The sequence below is a fragment of the Lycium ferocissimum genome, chromosome 12 (assembly GCF_029784015.1).
Source record: "Lycium ferocissimum isolate CSIRO_LF1 chromosome 12, AGI_CSIRO_Lferr_CH_V1, whole genome shotgun sequence".
NCBI lineage: Eukaryota > Viridiplantae > Streptophyta > Magnoliopsida > Solanales > Solanaceae > Lycium > Lycium ferocissimum.
Genome location: NC_081353.1, coordinates 36,465,114 through 36,486,343, shown reverse-complemented (window position 1 = coordinate 36,486,343; position 21,230 = coordinate 36,465,114). Strand labels below are relative to the sequence as shown.

The following is a 21,230-nucleotide window of genomic DNA, read 5'->3' as shown; positions in this document are numbered from 1 at the left end:
CACGAGATGTTGTCAGTGCCAAAAAATTGGAGGAGATGACCGATCACTTTCAAACCACTAGAAATTTCTGGCCGAAAAGGGTTTTGAGGTAATTTTGAAAGTTTGCATGTTTTTGTTTTTTTTTATATGAATATGGAGAAAAATGTTAAAGATATGAGTAGTAAAATTGCATTAAAATGAGAAAAGATATTATCTTCCATTTTCTTGAAGTTATTTTCAATAATAATCTAAGGTTTTGATACTATTTATAATTTATCATGGTGTCACTTTCAATTTAAAAGTCTTTTGTTTCATTATGATGATGGTGATGATGACTATTTTGAATTTGTACCTTGACTCACCGAGCATATATTTTTTTTAAATCTTTTTTTTAATACATGTCCTTAAAATTTATTTTTACAAATGTAGTATGGAATATGTTTCAAAAATTGTACATAATCTTTTTTCTTCTTCGAGAACGTAGAAAGCTCAATGGGGTTTTTAGCACTTGTTATCAAAGATTCCATTATTAATGATAACTAAAATCTTAAGCCACTTAGTAGTATCTTCACGCTATTGATCGGAGTATAATTTATGTGTCTGAATTTAGTCGCACTTTCACATTTATTCAGGTCATTTGGATATTTCATTAGTCTAGCGCCTCTCCACAGTAAGTCTTTTCTGTTATAAATGAAATAAATGAAACTGAAAGAAAGACAAAACAAACCGTTTACTATAATATGGCCACTTGTAATTTGATTTTATCCAAAAATTTCTATCATTCTCTATATCATTCTACTATAATGTAAAGTATATGTGGTATCTTTTAAATATAATCAAGTCTACCAGCTTTTTGAGCAACATATATTAATCAATAGGTTCATTGATATGTGGAAGTATGAAATTTGGAGAATTAAACTAATGGGAGAATACAATAAAGATTGACAAACTATCCCTTTGGGAGTAAGATCCATAAAAAAGGGATAAGGATGCAATTTTCTTATTTTATTTTTGGCCGTTGAAGTGTTCAGTACCGCAATAATTGACGACGGACGTGCAGATTTGCCAAACGACTACCCCATTAACTTGGATGAGTTCACTCTAAAGAAGTACCACATGATTAATTTTATGATGGAAATATTTTATTTCTTTAGTCGATAATTATCCGGATCAATGAATTTCAAATAACAAATGATTGATTTCATCCCCATATTGTGTTTATAAGGTGAATTTTGTTATTCTAAAAGATATTCTTCTACGATCTTTTTTTTTTTTTTTTTTTTTTTTGGTTTAGTTCTTTTAACTCCTGTCCTTGCAGGCCCTGGACGGGCTTTTTTTTCTTTTATTAGTAAGAGGCAAATATCATCACTTTTAGTCATCTATCTCTACCTGTTCTTTTTGCAGAACGACTTTAGGGATAAGATCAAAGTCGAGAAATTGTATACTTCAAGACTACGAAAGGACAATCTTGTGAAAAAGTACATCATCTTGTGTCGCAACACCCACCTAGCATAAAGTTAGGTAGCACAAATATATTGCTAGGACTATGGAGACACAAATAATGAAGACAAGAAAGATCCGATTTAGCGACTTATGTTTCAGATGGTTGAAACTAAGTAGTAGTAGTAGTCTTTTATTACCATTATGGCAAGAATAGTAAGTACTATTTTTTTTGGTCACTTGTAAAAATAAAACATGTCAATTTTATGGACTCTAGAATATCAGTACCTCAAGATGGAGATAAAGGCATCATAATCATACCACAGAGAAAGATGAAGATTCTACCACAAATTAAAAAAAAAAAAAAAAAAAAAAATTGGAAGATGAGCTATCTGGAAAATACACTTGACTTAAAAAGGGTATTCCTTAAAAAATTCACAAGAATTGTGCCATGGAATAAATGCAAACCCGACTTGGAGCTCCACATATTTTCAAGCAGAAGATAGAGTGCAGAATTATAGCAGTATCGTGTGCTCTACCATTACTAATGTTGCACTACAAAGGAATTTCTCAAGATAAAAGTAGACAAAAGCGGGGTCATAACATCCATGAAGCATGTACTATAATTTTCTTTTGAGACAACGATGTTGGAGCAGCTCCTCTATGCTGTGGGTGTGGAGGGGGGGGGCTGTCGCCGCCCGATAGAGGCAGAAGCGGGGGCCACCGAGCTATCCGTGTCGAGTGTTTCGATTGAAAGAGGAAGGGAGACAACTCAAATGCCACACGTAAAATAGAAAGAGTCGTGCTTCAAAGTGGAATTCTTCTAAGATCCATTGCTCGATTTTGCTGCATGCTCTGCTCCTTGGGGAAGGGCCAGATCTTGATGTAGAAAGGAGCTCTCAAGCTGAGGCGGAGAAGAAAGCTTACGATTCTGTTGGTGTGAAGTGAGCTCTAACAATCGAAGCGGCTAAAGGAGTCGCTTTGCCGACCCTACGAGGAAGTGTTGCTCATTAAAGTCAGCTTCAAACTTCCGGTAACCGCTTATCCCAAGGTAGGTGGGCTTAGATAAGAAATATAGGCATTTTTCATCTTTTCTCCAACTTCTCATTTGCATTTTATATTAGCTATGGGTGTGGACGTATTTATAGGTGGGGATTGGAGTTGTATAGATGAGGGTAGAATTGGGGATGGACTGAAACTTAGGTTCTGGGAATTAGGAATTGTAGTAGGAGAGAGAGAGAGAGTCTTACCGAAGAAGAAGTCGCAAAGGCTCGAAATTGTTGCATCGCGGTGGAGACTCGAAAACTTGGACCTGCGAGGTAGAGTTAGAGGAGGGGACCGCTTTGGAGAAGACGCAGTGGATTGGGACACAATATTTTGCTTGGGTATGTCAATATTGAGGGTTCAGCGTAACCGGAATAATGGGAAGGGGAGGGGGATTTTGCAAGAATTAGTAATGTAGTATCGACCATTCCAAGTTAGAATGCTTAAATGTAATATTGGAGAACAAAGTTTTAAAAGGAAAATTATTCTCAACAAACCTTACATCGCGGGATAAATAAACCTTAGAAGTATTTGGATCAAAACACTGGTGACAATGGTGGGATAATGAGAATCCTAGATAGACACATGGTGTGGATCTGGGTTCGAGTTTATTTTTGGAGTAGGGTTTAAGCCATGGATAGCATAAGTAACCAAAAATTGCGCAGGGAACTGTAATGTGTGGTTTGCCAAGTAATCGGTGGAACGGGGATTGATTATCTAACCGAGAAGTTGGCAAACGGTTAATGAGGTAGACGCATGATGACACGCAAAGACCAAAGGGGGGGTGGAAGAGATGCCTCGTAAGATTGTTCTTGCGGTTTCGACGATATGACGATGTCGACACTCCGTAAGGGCAACTCGTTGGGGCGTATAGGGTGGGGTAGAAAGGTGTTCAATGCCGTGAAGAGAGAGATAAGAATCAAGACTTTTATACTCTCCTCCGCCATCAGTGTAAATTGATAAAATTTTGGTGTCAAAGTGTTTTTCCATCAGAGGATGGAATTTTTGAAAAAGTTCTTTAACTTCACTTTTATTCTTTAGAGTGTAAAGCCAAGTGTATTTGGTATATTGATCAACAAAGATACAAAAGAATACAATTTTTTGTCAAGAGATAAAATCGGTGACGGCCCCCATAAGTCACCGAAAATAATTTGAAGCGGTTTAGAGCTACACAAAGTTAATTAGCTAAATGGATGCCGATGGGCTTTATTAGATAAGCAGGAATTACAATGAGAAAAATTGTTTCGCTCATGAAATGGTAGCGAGAATTTATTTAAAATAAACCTAAGAACTCTAGAGTGGGGGTGACCTAGTCGTTGATGCCAAGTGGTGAGGGGAGTGGATGAGACGGACATGTGAGCTTAGGGATGTGAGACAGGCCACTCATACAGTCCATTGTTGTTCCGGCTGTGCACTAACGGTTTGCGCGTTTTCAGATCCTTCACAAAAAAATCAAAGCGGAAAAATTCAATAGACTTTAGGTTATCTTAACAAAATTTGGAAATAGAGAGAAGCTTGCGTTTAATGGATGGGGAACACAAAGTGTCGGTTAGTTTAAAAACATTATTTGATGCATTTAATTGAGTAGAACCAGTGTGTGAAATGGGAATTTTGTTACCATCACCCATGGAGACGTCCTCGTTACCGTTATACGGTTTTAGGTTGTGCGGCTCCGTTGTGATGTGGTGAGTGGCTCCTAAGTCGACTACCCAAGGGTTAGTGGAAGCATTGAATCCAACAGCATAGTTGGCGAAGGCCTGAATGGTGATCGTGGGATTTAGAGCGGCAAACATTAGCGGTGTGGCCAATCCTGTTACATAGTTGGCAGCGAATAACAGTATTTGGGCTCGTGTTTGGCTGTCGGCCGTGGTTGAGTATTAGAGCGTGAATCCGGCGCCCATTACGGAAATTATTGTTGCACTGCGATTGTTGCGATAATTTGTATTTGTGGCAAGCGACGTGATGATGGCTGGATAGTTTCTTAGCATCCTCGTGACAGAGGAAGAGTTCATGATCCAGTAACTTTTCAAACAATTCCTCATAGGTGACATTTGTGTCACGTGCACGAATGGCAGCAGAGATCTCACGAAACTCAGGGCCTAGACCACTGGGTATTTTGACGATGAGTTCGGGGCTAGACATAGGGGCACCCGCAGTGGCTAACTCATCTGAGAGGGACCGAATAGTTTGAAGATATTCGGTGATGGAGTAGGAGTCTTTAGTGATGCGGGCAAGTTGATCACGCAGGCTGAAGACCCTGGTTTGAGACCTATTTGCATAGGTGGTATGCAAGGCGTCCCAAGCCGTTTTAGCTGAGTCGGCTGCAGCAACAGCGGAGGCAATGGTGGGTTCAACAGAGGCCATAAGGGCGTTCTGAATGAGTTGGTCCTGACGGAACCAAGGTAAAAAAGCAGGATTGGGAGATATGTTTGTGCCAAGGGCGATAGTGCGACTCGGGGCCGGAGTGGTCCCATCAAGATGACCGAAAAGATTGTAGCCACACATAAGCATGGAAAAATGAGCTTTCCAGGTGGCAAAGTTATGGCCACCGCTGAGTTTGATGGGTAATTGGGAAGCAGGATTGAATTGAATAATGATGTTGGTACCGGTTGTGTTGTCAGCATTGACAACTCTGAAATTGTTGTTGTTGCCGTTGGTACCCATCTGAGTACGTTGGAGAGGGGAAAAAAAAATTGGATCGTACTCGTTAGAATTGTGTTGGCTGTGATACCATATAAGAGCTTGAAGAAGCTATGGAAAAACTGTGTATATTATTGAATGTTTAAATGAGCTTAAATACACGTTGTTCCTAAGAATACTATTCTAACTAAAAGAGAACTCTAGAGACTAATCTATACTAAAGGATAAAGCTAAGAGATAAGCATAGACGACATAAGGATAAATATAAAAGACTCCTAACAATGATAAACGACATCTAGATAATGATGCTCCAATACACTACTAAAAAAACTGCTTTTCCCGACCTCAAAAAACCGACCTCAGTTGAGGTCGGAAAAAAACCGACCTCATGAGGTCGGTAAATTCGTAATATTTATTTTTTAATTTTTTTAAAAATAAACCGACCTCATGAGGTCGGTAATATTGTATCAAAATTTGAACAAATAATATACCGACCTCACTAGGTCGGGAATTTATTTCCAGATAAATATTATAACTTTATTTTTAATTTAAAATAATACCGACCTTACGAGGTCGGTAATATTTCAAATAAAAAATAAACTTATTAAATATACCGACCTCATGAGGTCGGTATTGTTTTTAATTAAATATACCGACCTCATGAGGTCGGTAATATTTTCAACTAAAATGCACCCAGACCCAATTCGTTCCCATTTCTCTGCTTCTCTCTTGTCCTTTGTTCTCGCCCCCTCTCTCACTAACCCTAGTCTAACTCCGGCGACGTCACCATGTCTCCCGCCCTTCTCTTCTTCCATTGCTCTCCACCTTCATTTTCCATCTTCTAGGTAAGCCCTAATTTCTCCTTTTGATTCACTAATTTCCTTTCTCATTTTAATTCCCAAAGTTACTTCCCCTTTTTTTGTTAACTCTTACTAAAATGTTAAAGCCTTGGCTGGAATTGACCCCGTCTTTCCCTTATTTTAGTTGCCATTTCAGCTGAAGTTGTTTGTGCTTGATTTAGGAGATCATTGTGCTGCTGCCTCTATTGACAGCTTTGACGCTTAATTAGTAGACAGCCTCCTTAAACTTTCTGGTGTGTATTTTCCTATCTCAAAATGTGCTTTCTCTATTTTAATTGTTGAATTGATGCTTAATGTAATTTGGAATTAGAAACACTGTAACTGTTATCTTGCTATCTTTCGTCACGTAACTTGGAATTAGAAACACCGTAATTGTTATGTTGCTGTCTTTTATCATGTAATTTGAAATTAGAAACACCGTAATTGTTATGTTGATGTCTTTTGTCTTTCATTGTTTTGTACAACTTTATTTGGGGCATGATGGCATCATTAACTGGCCAAAACAGTAGACCATTTTGTCATATTAGTAAACTTATTCTGTTTGTTGAAATTACATTTTTGCAGAGAAGAAATGTCCAAGAAGTTGCACTAAGCATTAAACTTTAAGAAACAGATTCCATTGAAGAATTAGATTCAACATGGACAAAGCAAGTATATCTACTGTTTGTTTTAGAGGTAAAAATTATCTATCTATTAGTTAACTGGAAATAAAACTTCCTTCACAAATAGTTCGTTAAAAGTTATAGTTAGATTCTAGAATCTAAGAGTTTCTGTGTGACATGACAACATAGCTTCTTTGCAACCACTCTTGCCAGTCATTGCAGATTAATGTCCATAAGATTGTAAAGTGTTTAAAGTCTAAAAACTACCAAACATATTTTAGTTTTTGACGAAGGATGTGATCAAGTACAACAAAAGGACCATTATATTAGTTGGAACTCCTAGATGATTCATTACATTCAGTGGATCCCAATCTGAGTTGGATGTTAGATTTTCCTTTTGGTTATCCTGAGTAATATCTATTGTCACTTTCCACCGTCATTAGATGCATTTCCCAGAACAAAGGACCTCCACAGAACCATTTCAATCCTATCATAAAAGCTGAAACTTTAAGGGCATCAGAACCATTTCAATCCTTTTTCTCTCAAATTTAACTGAAAAGCATAGTTATGTAAAGTATCTGCTTGTGAATATATCTGCTCAGTCTGTCTAAAATGTAAGAGTCAAGCTGTTCATTTGATCATTCATATGCAAACTACAACCTGCAGATGTACAGAAAATAACATGTTCTTGACAACTGAGGTTAAGATTCTTGAGGCTTCTGCAGTAGCAAAATGGCAACTAAATGCCAGCATCTGCAGTAGATTCTTTGCCAATAAAATGCCTGAGCTACTTTGTTGCACTTTTGACTGAGAAGGAGTCTTAAGTTATAAATGTTGATTATGAATGAGTGCTGAAATCAATAAAGCCATTTAAAACCATCTGAATTTCTTGTACATCCATTTGTCCATGATTCCATTGAAATCAAAAGCATGGATTCTGCAGTATCTTTCATTCATTTCTTTGAGTTATTGTCTGCATGAGAGCTATATGTATATCTGCCTGTGTATTTGTCTCATTCTTATAGTTAAGGACCTGGTACATGTTAAAGTATAATTAAGTAGCTTTATGTGAAAGAGAAGGAGAGTTTAAGTAAAGGATAAGACTTGAGTCCTATCATAAAAGCTGAAACATTAAGGGCATCAGAACCACTTAAATCCTTTTGCTATTCTTTGCAGATGCATCTAAACAAACAGATTATCCATTCCCTCCTCCAACATCATTTCTTTGTATCTGCAATCGTCTTTGCAAAATGCCTTCTCACCTCTAATAACAACACAGTACAGAATTACAAAAGGGAAAAAATGTGAGTAATGTTTAAGGTTCTAAAATGTAACTCGGTAGGATAAAATATGAAGGTTTAAGTTTTTAACATCAAAGATAACTTGAAGATTTAGTCTCTTAAAATGTTACTGCCATGTTACTGTCCCTTTTCTATTAATTTATATTTGCGATACTTACATATATTATTGTGTAGATGGCAGGTGAAAAGAGGGGTAAGAAAACAAAGAAGGCTAACGAGACAGCGGTTCCCCGGAGACCACCAGAAAACCTTGCGATTAGAGATAGAAGCCCGTCGCCATGTCTCCCACCACGCGGCGCTCCATTGCCTCATGATCCCCTCATATGCTTATTTTTATTTACACAATCCACTTATATTGATCGATTCCTTATTAATAAACTCATTTACTTTTCGTTGCAGGACAAATGTGTCTGGCGCCTGGAACAGGAGACGCAGATGGCTCAAAACTTCAAGAAGAAAGCTCAGCGCTTACTATGTGACATGTTAGGAAGGGTTCGTCAATCTAGCAAGAAGCCTAGGTGGATCCTTCCTGAAAACTATAACAAGCTACTTCATTACTGGGCAACTAATGAAAGATTCTTACAACTGAGTGACATAGGGAAGAAGGCTAGAAATTCGACGAAGGGTGGCTCCCTACACACTAGTGGGGCTATGAGTCAAGAGGCCGTAAGGAGGAAGCTGGCAAGTCTACATTAACTCTACTTGAAGGATTGTGAATTTACTTTATTTTCTTTTAGTCTTATCATTTACTTATTCTTTTGCAGGAACTAAAACGGGGGACGCCAGTGCCTCAAGATGAGGCGTTCAAGATCACTCACGTGAAGAAGAAGGCAAGCGCTAATGATCCAGATGACTGGTGTGACGAACGGGCTAAGCAGACCTACGTAAGCTTCTTTTTATTTTTCATATTTTGTTTGTTAGACTACGAAACGGGGATCCGGCTCCTATCTCATTTTTATGCTTGATCTTTATTTTTGGTTTTACAAGATTCAAGTTATAGTGATGTTTCAATAATAGATCCACTGAAGAAAATTATGATACATGTATTACGCATTGCAAATCGATGGTATACCTTATGAAAATGTTGGTTAAGCTTTGAGAAATAAAGCTTGCCCTGAATCGGATCATTGCCTGTTCTGTGGCATTCTCTCTTAACAAATAAAGCTTGCCCTGAATCGGATCTTTGCCTGTTCTATTCCCGCCACGAGAAAGACGACTCCTGATAATCCTGGCATTCTCTCTTGAAGAATTAGATCAGTAAATTAAACAAGCAATTGGCAACCAGTTACAAAAAAAAAAAAAAAAAAAAAAACTAGTGACTACACCTAGCTAAGACAATACATAGATAAATTCTATCAGCTTGCTAGGTTGCATCCGATTGTCAAACTACATCATTTTCTTTCCGTTTCCTCCTTGTTCTACCTCTAATATGTAGATGGACAGCAGTCTTTTGCATAATCTATCTTCATTGCACCCCAAACTCACTCACAAACAATGGATACCCTTGGCCTAACAGAAAACCACCTCTGCTCATTATGTCATTAATATCTGTCCGCAAACTTGATTGGGGTTTCCTGTTTCCCATGCTTTTGAGTCCGTGAAACTGTATCGATGAATTTCGAAGACTAGCTTTCCAGAGAAAGTCAAGTTAATCGGTCTCTGCCGCACGAAAGAGAGATCCTTGTCGTAATATAGGCCAGAGAGAATGACAAGAACATCAGGGTTAGCGACGCACCGCTTACCTCCTTTCTCGTACGTACCTAGCTCGAAAACCACCTATAGTTAGTACTATATGTTTTTCATTTTTTTGGCATATATCTATCAAAATTAATTACAGGCGCGCTAGTATACAAAAATTCGCACTGATAATGTAAATAATTTATATGTATATTCATGTATATTTTTCCAGCTATTTAGGGGAGCCCAAAAAGGTAATTATTGCTTCTTTTCTTTGTCACACATTTGCATTTTATACCTGTACCAGTCGTTAACATTCTGTCTAGGTCCTCGGAGTTCATTTCTTAAGCTCATACCGACGACATTGGTAACGTTCTTGAAGGTGGTGGTGACCTTGGTAAGGCCCTGGACCCAAAGATCGGGTTAAAGTATTGATCACCGAAGAAGCCATTCCGTCGAAGTTCAAAGACCAACCAAGCTTGCTTATGTGATTGTCTAGTATGACCATCACATTGTTATTTCCCAGGCTAGCCACCACTGCCTGCCAACATCAATCTCAAAGTTATTTGAGTCCCAAATTTAATTAGTCTGCTTGCTAAGATTTGTAAGAATGCGGACCATATATAATTGAGTGACGATCTTATTAGGTAATACACTTCCGTATTGAAATATGACCTCTAACCAACTTTTTGACATTTATATACCCTAAAATTTCTCTCAATTAGTAGTATTGATTTGAACCATGTTCTATTTTGGTTGTTTACTAAATGTTTGATAGTTTTTCTATTGAATGTGAGATTTAAGTTGGTTGCTAATGTTACCTTTTTATTTCAGAATCAGGTTCAACAGTCAAAGGCAGAGTTTCTTCGTACTCAGCCACCCAACACACAGCTGACACAAGAACAAATTGAGGAAAGGTGGCTTGAGAGTGTTGGTGGTCCCACTAGGTTTGGCACAGCTTACAGAATGCCACATCGTGCATTTCGTCAATACCGGTCGCCCCTTGAAGGCCTACATTCTTCTAATACCGAGTCGTTCGATAGAGTGAGTGCTATGGCCATGGAGCAAAAGATTGCCGAGCTATCTAGCCGCCCTACGGGCCTCGAGAAAAGGGAGAGGCGGAGGGACATGCAGTTTGACGGTATGAGGGCCCAATTAGACGCATTACTAGCTTCGAGAGGGATTCCCTCGTGTCCTGATGATGCTCGTAACCCCCATACTCAATGTAGTGGTGCGGATGATGATGGGACTCACGTGTCAAACACACAAAGGCATGTTTGAATGTTAATGTTATGGTGGATTTGTGGATTTGCGAGGGGTAAAGTAGTCTAGTGTTGTAAACTAACTTAGTGTAGACTAGTTTAATGTTTTGTGGATGTTTACCAATGTTGAAGTAGTTTAATGTTGTTTTGATGTTTGCGAAGGTTGAAGTAGCTTAATTAATGTCTCTTGTGAATGTTTGATTGACGTTTTTATTCAACTTTGAAGTAGTTTTCAATTGAATTTGATGTTTTGGTGGTTGTAATATATGTGTTGTAATAGTAGCTTATTGTTTTATGTATTTATAGTAGTTTGGTGTATTGTTGGCAGCTATTTGGGCTCGTTTTAGTTGAAAGTAAAATTATTTTCATCTTGACAGGGAGGCAGCTGGAATAGCAGCTAGGTGCTACAATTTTTTTTGCAGAATACCGACTTCATGAGGTCGGTACAGGGTAAAGTTTACCCAGAAAGTGCTAATTACCGACCTCATAAGGTCGGTTTTCTGGAAAATTTTCCCACAAATTGCAAATTACCGACATCATGAGGTCGGTAATATGCAAAATTATTCAACATATGGCTAATTACCGACCTCATGAGGTCGTTTTTTGGAAAATTATAATTAAAATACCGACCTTATGAGGTCGGTTTTCTGCAAAATTGTTTAACATATAATTAAAATACCGACCTCATGAGGTCGGTATTTTGGAAAAATATATCATATATTCATATAAATTACCGACCTCACGAGGTCGGTAAAATCATATGATTATATAATTAATATAATTTACCGACCTAATGAGGTCGGTATTTTAATTAATTAATGCTCGGCTAAAAAACTTTACCGACCTCATGAGGTCGGTTTTTTGTGACCTCATGAGGTCGGTAAAAATTCCGACCCACTATATTCCGTCCTGAATTTGAGGTCGGTTTTGAGGTCGGTTTCTGGCCAAAACCGACCTCATGAGGTCGGAAATGGCCATTTTTTGAGGTCGGGAAAAGCAGTTTTTTTAGTAGTGAATATATATCCCTGTGTAAGCATTTCTAAACCTCAATTCTCAGTTAACTAAAAATGTAGAAGATACATTAGTACATAACACACAGTATTATCTTTGCTTAATAATTTCTAAACTTACTAGTTAATTGAAATTTTAGATGACATATGAGTACATATTAAACATAACATCGCTTCAAGTAGACGTGCAAAGGAAGAACAAGAGTGTATCTTTTCATAGACACTTGGCAAATCCTGTTTAAAAGATGAGACCTTTGGGAAGCACCAACATGAAAATTTTGTTCCATTATATATTACCACTCCATCTATTAGATTTTTCTTTTTGACTGACATGGAAATTTTGTCATGTTTCATATAACTAATAGGGAAAATATACAGAATATTCACATATCATGACTATCATTCATACAGTAATTTCCAGGCAAAACCACGGACTGATGTAATTGCTTTGACTATCTATTGGAGAAAAGATTAGTCTAAAGACTGGTGAAAGAGTCTATGTTTCTCTATTATTCGAACAGAAGATGGATGATCTGATTCTTCTAGAATTACGGGGAGAAAAGCCACGTGTGCTGAACGTTGAGAAATCAGTTCAAGAACTCGGTTTTACCATTGACCAAAAGGACAGCTTTTCCGTTGGGGAAAAAAAAATGACAAAATCATCCGTGAACGTCAACTATGAAATAGGAAAATCAGAAGAGAATGAATGAATATCTGTGCAAAAATTGAATAAAGGCATACCTGAATAGCGAATAAGATGAACAAGACTGAAAGAGCATTGTTGAAAGTCTGAAAAATGTAGTATGAAAATTGTAAGAGCTTCTACAGTGAACGCATGGAGAGATGAAACATACTGAAAGAGCTTTCTGCAATGAGAGAGATGAAAGATGCTTCTGGTGTGAACACGTAAGAATTTCTTACGATATCTAACATGAAAGTTATCATTCTACCCCTGCACTAACTGAACTAAATGTCAGTTTTGCCCTTGATCGTCCTCCTCTTCACATTTCTATATAGTAAATATATATATATATATATATATATATATATATATAGGAAAAAGCGCGACACCTCTTTTTAGCCAACGATCCTATTTATCTTTTTTCTTATTTTTTTTTGACAATTTCTCCTAAGTATTCCTTATTAATGGAGGAAAAAGAATTTGAAAAGTCTCTAGCAAAACAGAAGTAATCTATATATATGTCAATTATTCATTCATATTCTTTAATGTAAAAAATTTAATGGTCTTTATTTCCATTACTCCCACAACCTTTTATTACCATAACTCCTAAATAATAATTATAGCCATGTTCATGACACCATTTGGTATCCCATATTGTTGTCCTATAAATAGAGACATTGTAAAACTTTGTTGCAAAACGGAATTATCGCATTAGTTAAGAACATCACTCTTCTTGAATATGATTATATGATAGTAGCATAAGAACAACCGATTACGGTAGTGCTGAGGAACAGGAGGAATTTGATAGGTCAAAGCATACAAAAGTAGTGATGAAGAGGAGGATGGTGGCTGAAGGAAGTTGCTAATGGAGGAGGAAATTGGTGGGGAAACTGTGTAATATCTTAGATATTTTTATACTCCCTCCGTCTCAAAAAAATTATCTTAGTTTGACTTGGCACAAAGTTTAAGAAATAAAGGAAAACTTTTAAAATGCGTGGTCCAAAACAAGTCTTAGATATTTGTGTAGTTGTAAATCATCTTATAAAGTTAAATTGTTTCTAAATATAGAAATGTGTCAATCTTTTTGGGACAAACTAATAAGGAAAGTGAGACAATTTTTTTGGGACGGATGGAGTATATGATTTATTTCTTTTCCCCGATGATACTTGCTCTATTTTTTGTTTATTTTTTGGGCTTGTTGGGTATGGAAAAAGATGAATTAGAGGAGAGCTACCTTTAAAACTCAAATGGCTTATGCACTTTTATTTCGATGTTTTTGTTGCTTAATGATAATCCAGTTTTTAGGCAAAAAGAAAGAGAAAAAAAAGTAGAAATGTTGCTCTAATTTTCCTCCCTCTCTTCCTATTAATGAAAGTAGAAATATTGCAACACATTTGCACATAAACTTATGCAAAATTATAATCTTATCTAAAAATTTATAACTTATTGGATTTAATGAGAACCGCACTTTGTAAGATGTCATGCAATATATTGTTAATGATTGTTTCTTTTCTTTATTTTACACAAATTTATCTTTCTGTCATTTTAATTGTTTTCTATTTTTTTCATTCTTATTTTGAGAATTTCAAATGCCGTTCTTTCTAACTTGTGGTACTTTTTGTATTCAAGAAGATGTTTTATGTTATTAAAATAAGAGCAAAATACTATTAATTAACGTCTTCACTCTTTCCGAACAATTAGGGAGGCTAACTATCTATGGTTAAAATGGTGAGAATGTCTACTCTTGTGAAGATGTGGGTTAACTTTATTCATTATTAGACAATTACACCATTATTTATGAGCAAGAACCCTCACAAAAGGAAATTATGCTTTCTTTTTAATCTTTTCATATGTAGCAAAATATGTTCTCCGTTGAATCCATAAAAGAAGCTTAATTGGATGAGTCATCATGAGAGATAGATTTGATGAGCATTGTTGACACCCAATTTTGTCCCTCCTTTCTTCCAAATTCATTTCCTTGAGCTTCTAAGTTGTTATTAGACTAAATATTTTAACTGTTACTATTGATACTTCTACTATATTTATTATTAATAACTATTATTATTATTATTATTGTTATTATTATTTTAAAGTATTGTTACTTTATTAATACCTCATATTATTATATTATTATCTACCCATTACATATTAATCATAAAGTATAATCTATATAATATTTTTATTCTACTATTACCTTACTTATATTTTTATCTTTTAATAATGAAATTATCATAGTAAAGTCCACTAGTTACTAAATTATTATTATTATTATTGTTAGATACATGTAGTATTTTGTTAATATAAAGAAGCTCAAGGAAATACAAGGGAAAATAGGTTTAAATCCTAAAATAGGCCAAAATATTGTCCATCACATAGACCCATCAGCAGCCCACGTTTTACATTCAAAATAAGCCCAATTCGTGTATCCACAACTCACATAGCTAATTAATCAGCAATGTTGAAGACCCAGCCCATATGTTATGTCCAAAATCTGTCTAATAATGGCCCAAAACCAATTAAATTCGACTCCCCACGAGCCCAAGTCTCCAAAGAGTCAAACCAAGGTAGTAATTTGGGATAAAAACACAAATAACCGGCCCAATACTATAGTTTACTTTCTTCTTTTTTTTTTTTTTTTTTTTTTTTGCATTAATAAATACGGATTGCCCTTTATTTGGGTATGGTCTTTAATTTTGCCCTTCAAATCGCCGGAGTGGTCTTTAAGATTTTACCGTAAAAGTTTGCCTCGCGACAGAGCATGGGTGGGGGAGAGGGGGGGAGAGAGAGATGGGAGGATTTGTGGAAACAATAATGTAATTCGTATGAATTATTTTATATATATATATGTGCTTTGATGTTATTTATCATATAATTAATTGGAAAAAAAAAAAAAAAATGAGGGAGAGAGAGATAATGTTGAATAAGTTATGGGGTATTTTATTTTATATATTTCGGCCCAATACTATAGTTTACTTTATAAATATGTACTAATGTTTTTTTTTTTTATATATATACTTTCTTCTTTTTTTTTTTTTTTTTTTTTTGCGCGCTAAAATGTATTATTACTTTATTTGGGTTGGTCTTTAATTTTACTTTCTTCTTTTTTCAAATTGGTGGTCTTTAAATTTTACCCCTCGCTTTAAACAAGGTTGTGGGTTCGAATCCCAGCTCAATTAAAAAAAAAAAAAAGGGGTAAAAATTAAAGACCACCTCCGGCGAAGGGCAATCCTGCAAATTTTAGTTGGCCTTACAAACTTAAGCCATAAATTATTTAAGCAACAAGTTTAAAAAATGGAAGGAGAAAACAATCCCTCTAGGACTGTTAGCTAATCACGGACTTTTCATGCATTATCTCCAAATATCAATTCCTAAAATTTCTCCAACAATTACATCATTTCATTATATTCAAAACATTTGTTTCAAACGTTGAAAAAACTTTGGTGAAAGAAGTAATTTTTTGTTACCACATCTTCACCAAAAATTCAGAAAATTTATATGCGTATAATAAATGTATAAAATAATGTATAATCAGTACATAAGTTTTTTTTTTTTTTTAACCACATCTTCACCAAAAATTCAGAAAATTTATATGCGTATAATAAATGTATAAATCAATGTGTAATTAATATATAATGTATAAAACAGTGTATAATCAGTACATAACGTACACACACCGATTATACACATATTATACAATGACTATACATGAATTACACAATGTAAAAATGACTTCACCAACAATTACGTGTATAAAATCAGTGTATAATTAGTATATAATGCATACACACTAAATATATAATATATGTATCTGTATATATATATATTATACAGTGATTATACACAAATTACATAATGTATAAATGACTTATTTTCTCTGTCTCTTATCTTCTCTGAAAATATACATATTATACAATGATTATATAATGAACGATAGTGAAGGAAGACCGTCGAATCTAGCTGGACAAAATCACCAATCTTCCATTGTTTCTTCATCTTCGTACGATTAAAATCAGTAAGACAGAAAATATGAAAACACTTTTGAAGGTTATGGGCAGTGATACAAATTATCAAAGAGAAAGAGAGATTATAGGGAATGGGTGAATTGTGAAGTAAGAAGTGTGCTTTAGTGGAAGAGAAAGAAATATGGTATATGCTTAATGAAAAATAAATCCCTAAATTAAAGGAAGAAAAGGCTGTTTGAGAGAGAGAAAACGTAGGTTTAGATTTGGCTAAAAAAAGTTATTCAAGTACTTAGAAAGTTAAAGTCGGATGGTTTTGAAAAAGTAGGGTTATTTTTAGTTTATTGTCAATATGGGCTGTTAATCTAGTTAATTTCTGTAGTAATAATTTCCTCTCTCCACGCCTCCCTCTGTCATATTCTCCATTTTCAGCAAAAAATCCAAACTTCTCCATTCCTAAAACAGAGTTTGTCCTGCCATTTTTGTGCAAGAAACTGTATTATCTGTATAGAGTTCGAGGCCCCGACGTCCTAGTTCACTGCACCACAAAAAGGTTAGATCTAAACTAATACTTATAATTTTCATTTGATAGGTTACTGTGTTTACCATGCTATAGTTGGAACTTATAAATTGACTCAAGATTCTGTTTTGATAAGTTGTTAGAGACCACGAGTAAGATTTTTATATTATCTGTATAGAGTTCATAATTTAAGAATTACGTTCTGGCCACATTGCGTTTAAAACATTACTAACAAGGTATTTATGTATTAGTTTTGGATATCATGTTCATTAGCCATATCATTTTCCTTGCCCAACGTTAAAATGATATATTTGTAGTTGTTAGTCTAATGGCTTTTGTTTCATAACCCACGAAGTCATAGTTAAAAATAACAAGTTGGAATATTGTTCATGGCTTAGGGATATAACTGCATAATTCCTTGTTTATCATCTGCCTAAATATTGTCACAAAAGGGATACATGTAGGGTTGTCTGGAAATGAATATTAGTGTCTTCATCTTACTATATTTGCTAATGTTTGGAGTTATGTCTTGATCAGCAAATTTTATACTATTGTGAAAGAGAATTTGGTATAATGATTTTCACCATCCAATTTTGCTTTAAAAATCAAACCCCCCCCCCCCCCCTCAACTTTGAACAATAGACATTTTTCCCCCTTTATCCAATACAATGACTATTTCACCCTTGCTTTTTTCAACCCTCCATTTATGTAATACATTTTTATATTATACTATATGATATTTATTTATTTAATATAGGTATTTATAAATTCTTATTTAAGTTCATTAACATTATGAGTAGAATAAACTTTTATGAATTTGTAACAAAATCTAATCTCTTTTTTTGTGATTATTATTTCAATATCATATGCCGTAAGTATGTATATATGCATGTGTGTATATATGCATGGTACTACTCCACCCTTAACCAAGAGGTCTAGAGTTCGAGCCCCCTTGGATACGAAGTCACCATTGTTAGGGAGTTTTTTGCCCCCCCCCCCCCCCACAACCCCCCTAATGTGGGACTACCTGGCATGAATGCGGATTTAGTTGGGCCTGGATATCGGACACCGGATGGGAAACCCAAAAAAAAAAAGTTTCATTTCTCTCTTATAGAGAGGAAAACTCTGTAGCAGATATTCTGTCTAAACAAGGCTCTGTGTATGGTCTGAATACTGTATTTCTAGACCCTTAAAATCTACCTAGGATTGTTGTTGGTGCTTATCAACCGGACAAGTATGGCATGACCAATTTTAGGATTAGGAAAAAGAAAGTAGGCATTGACTAACTTGTATAGAACAAATGGTGAATCTGCTAAATGAAAGAAGATTCATCATTTGTTCTAAATTAGTTTTTTGATAGTTGATAGTATAAGGAGGCAACCCCTCTGTCTTTGCAAGAACGTTGTTGCCATACTTTGCAGGATGGTTATCTTGTAACTATCCCCTTTTTGGGAGTTCTGTTCATAATAAAATACCTATTTAAGTTTTAAAAAAAAATTATTCATATAAATAAATAAGTATTGGTTATCACTAGTGGAATATTTCTTAAATTATAATAAAACTCATTTACAGTATAAATAAATCATTTTTAAAAATATGCCTCTATTTTTAATTGGATTTGCATTACCTGCATAGATATATATTTATGAAGTTATTATGACCTGTCATTTTTCACTTGTATAAATAAATATTAAAGTTTTGATTATTTTAAATAAAATTATTTTTTTGTTTATTTTGCTAATTTATTTTATTAAGAACACCATTAATTTATATACTCAATTAGTATTTCTCACTTTTTTCTTTCGGCTAAAAGATAATATTTATTTTTAATAAGAAATATGTTACATAAATTGAGAAATTTAAAAATGTCAGGATTTTAAAGAAGTAAAAAAGTAAGACAAAAGTTATAATGTAAGGGTAAAATAGACATTGAGAAAAGTCAAATAGGATAAAGGGGAGAGAATGTCTATTGTTCAAAGTTAAGGGTGGGGGGTTGATTTTGAAAGCATAGTTGGGGGTATAAATGATTTTCACCCAATGTTTATTTTTGTACATTATTAAGGATTATCTTACTCTTTCTAATTCCTATTTCTCCCATTTCTTCTTTGTTTGACATGTACACTGGAGCCCAATAGTTTCACTTGAGACTCAACGACGCTGATATTGCGAGAAGTTTTAATATAGGACTCCATGTCTTTGCTAAGTCAGGAATCTGCATCTAGAGTCTTCAGTCACTCCTATATCCTGTTCCATCAAATACATCCGAACAAAAATGAAAGAGGGGCGAGGAGAAAGTAATGGCTATTCCGCTCCCTATCACGCTCATTAGCTTTATTTTGTGTTGCGTATTTTGACTACCAATCTATTTCTCTTTACTTGTTGCTTGCCTTGTGTGATGTTTTTAAATTGAGTAATATTATAGGTTATAACTCTATTAGACAGTTCATAGATCATTAGATTCAGACAAAAATGGTCCCAAAATAATATTCTTTGAAAAGTTTAACTAGGACTCTTTCTCAACTGTTACATTTTTCATCACTTCAAATTGAGCTTTTCTGCATTACAAAGCCCGTGAGTTAATTGCTAAGACAACGATTTGGAAACTTTTCTCAAGTTAATTTGTTTCTTTACTCTGAAAAAAAAGAACGTTTTTCTTTCTTTAAGTTTGCACTACTTTTCAATTCTTAAGTCCAAACATTAGTCTTCCACTTTTGAGTCTACTTTTAATCAGTTTTTTACAAAGACACCAAAAAGCCATTTACTTTAAATATGAACTGGATAACTTCTCTAGTTATTAGTCTAATATTGTAGCTTATTTTCTTATAACTCAATACCTTTTTCTTAAAATAAAAAAGTCACTCTTTAAACATTTTTACGTTCACACTTAGCCTTTTAATTATAAGTCCGGTCGGTTAATCATTGTTAATGGATCTTAAAGGATGTTTAATACCTTTCCTTTAGATTAATTGAACTCTTACCTAGAATTTTTTGGTTTCGTAAACTTTAAAATGGAGTTAACTTTAGACAATAACTTTAATTAACTTTAGGTGCCCTAATTCACCATAAATAATTAGGTGGCGGCTCCTTAACTTTAATTAATCCCGAAATTACCGGAATGTTGTAAACTATTTTAATCCTAGTTAAAATGGGGTGTAGCAAGCATAACTCCAACTTTCGATTAGATTTTAATTTGAAAACAATACAAGTATAATCTAATCAATTTTTTATTTTTATTTTTGTATTTTAATTATGTTTATTTCAAATACAATACACACACACGCGCGCTCTTACAAAAAAAAGATTTCAACACAGTTTGACCCAAATTTTTAAAAAATCAATATCGAACTTTTAATTCATCTTACAAGGGTATGAGGAGCTGGTCTTCCTATTGATTTTTTGTTTCTAATAAATTTTGTAGATTCTCAGTATATGGCTAACAATAATTTAAGTATTTTGATTTTTGAGAATTAATATGTTTAAGATGTGAAATAAATTGAAGTATTTCTTTAATAAAACGAATGTCTATTTCTTCTCACGACCGCACAAAGCGCGGACTGTTTTACTATTCGTAATACAAAGGAAGGCCCACCGGTTACATTTTCTCCCACATCGATAATTCAGTAGTAAATTTTCCACTATAAAAAGTGCTGGTATAGTTCATAGCCATTACTTGGGGGTGTGGGGTTGGGAAATACACACAATTGTACCAACCTGAAACCTATCTGCTCTGTTATCAGAGTATAAAAGTGGGGGTTATTTGCCCGGTTGTTTTCCTCTGGAAAAAAATAAACACCGACGCCTATGTGTGTGTATTCCTCAAACGTTGTTTATATCCCCTGGCAAGTTTGCAGGTAGTGCCATTGATATGCACGTGTCATATGGGTCACTTTCTTCCTCGCTTGCCAGCACCCCCATTTTTTGACCTTTTTTTTTAAATCGAAAAAGTCCTCTCTACCTCTCAAGATTAGAGTAAGATCTGCGTACACCCTACCTTCTCCGGATCTCATTTTGTGAAATTTTACTGGGTATATTATTGTTCGAACTTATACGTGACCTTAGCTAAGAGGTTATGAAGGACACATATTAGGGCAGAAGGGTAATAGGTAATTGAGCGTTGTCCCGCTTATCCAACATTTTCCATTTGATACTAGTAGTCGTAGTATTGTTCTTGTAGTCTCTCAAAATTAGAGTAAGATCTGCGTGCGCCATATTCTCTCCGGACCCCATTGTGAAATTTTACTGGGTATATTGTTG

The 21,230-nt window shown here is 34.9% G+C and overlaps 2 long non-coding RNA genes across 2 annotated transcripts in view; one reads left to right on the top strand and one right to left on the bottom strand.

Annotated features, from left to right (window-relative positions):
• Positions 1-12,697, bottom strand: part of LOC132040821 (uncharacterized) — a 46,624-nt gene extending 33,927 nt beyond the window's left edge. The window contains exon 1 of the long non-coding RNA XR_009410792.1: positions 12,557-12,697. This is a non-coding gene — a long non-coding RNA (uncharacterized LOC132040821). The remainder of the gene's footprint in view (positions 1-12,556) is intronic.
• On the top strand, positions 8,194-11,179 carry LOC132040917 (uncharacterized). Its single transcript, XR_009410813.1, has 2 exons — positions 8,194-8,750; positions 10,378-11,179. It is a non-coding gene; the product is annotated as an uncharacterized LOC132040917 (long non-coding RNA).
• Positions 12,698-21,230: the final 8,533 nt, after the last annotated feature.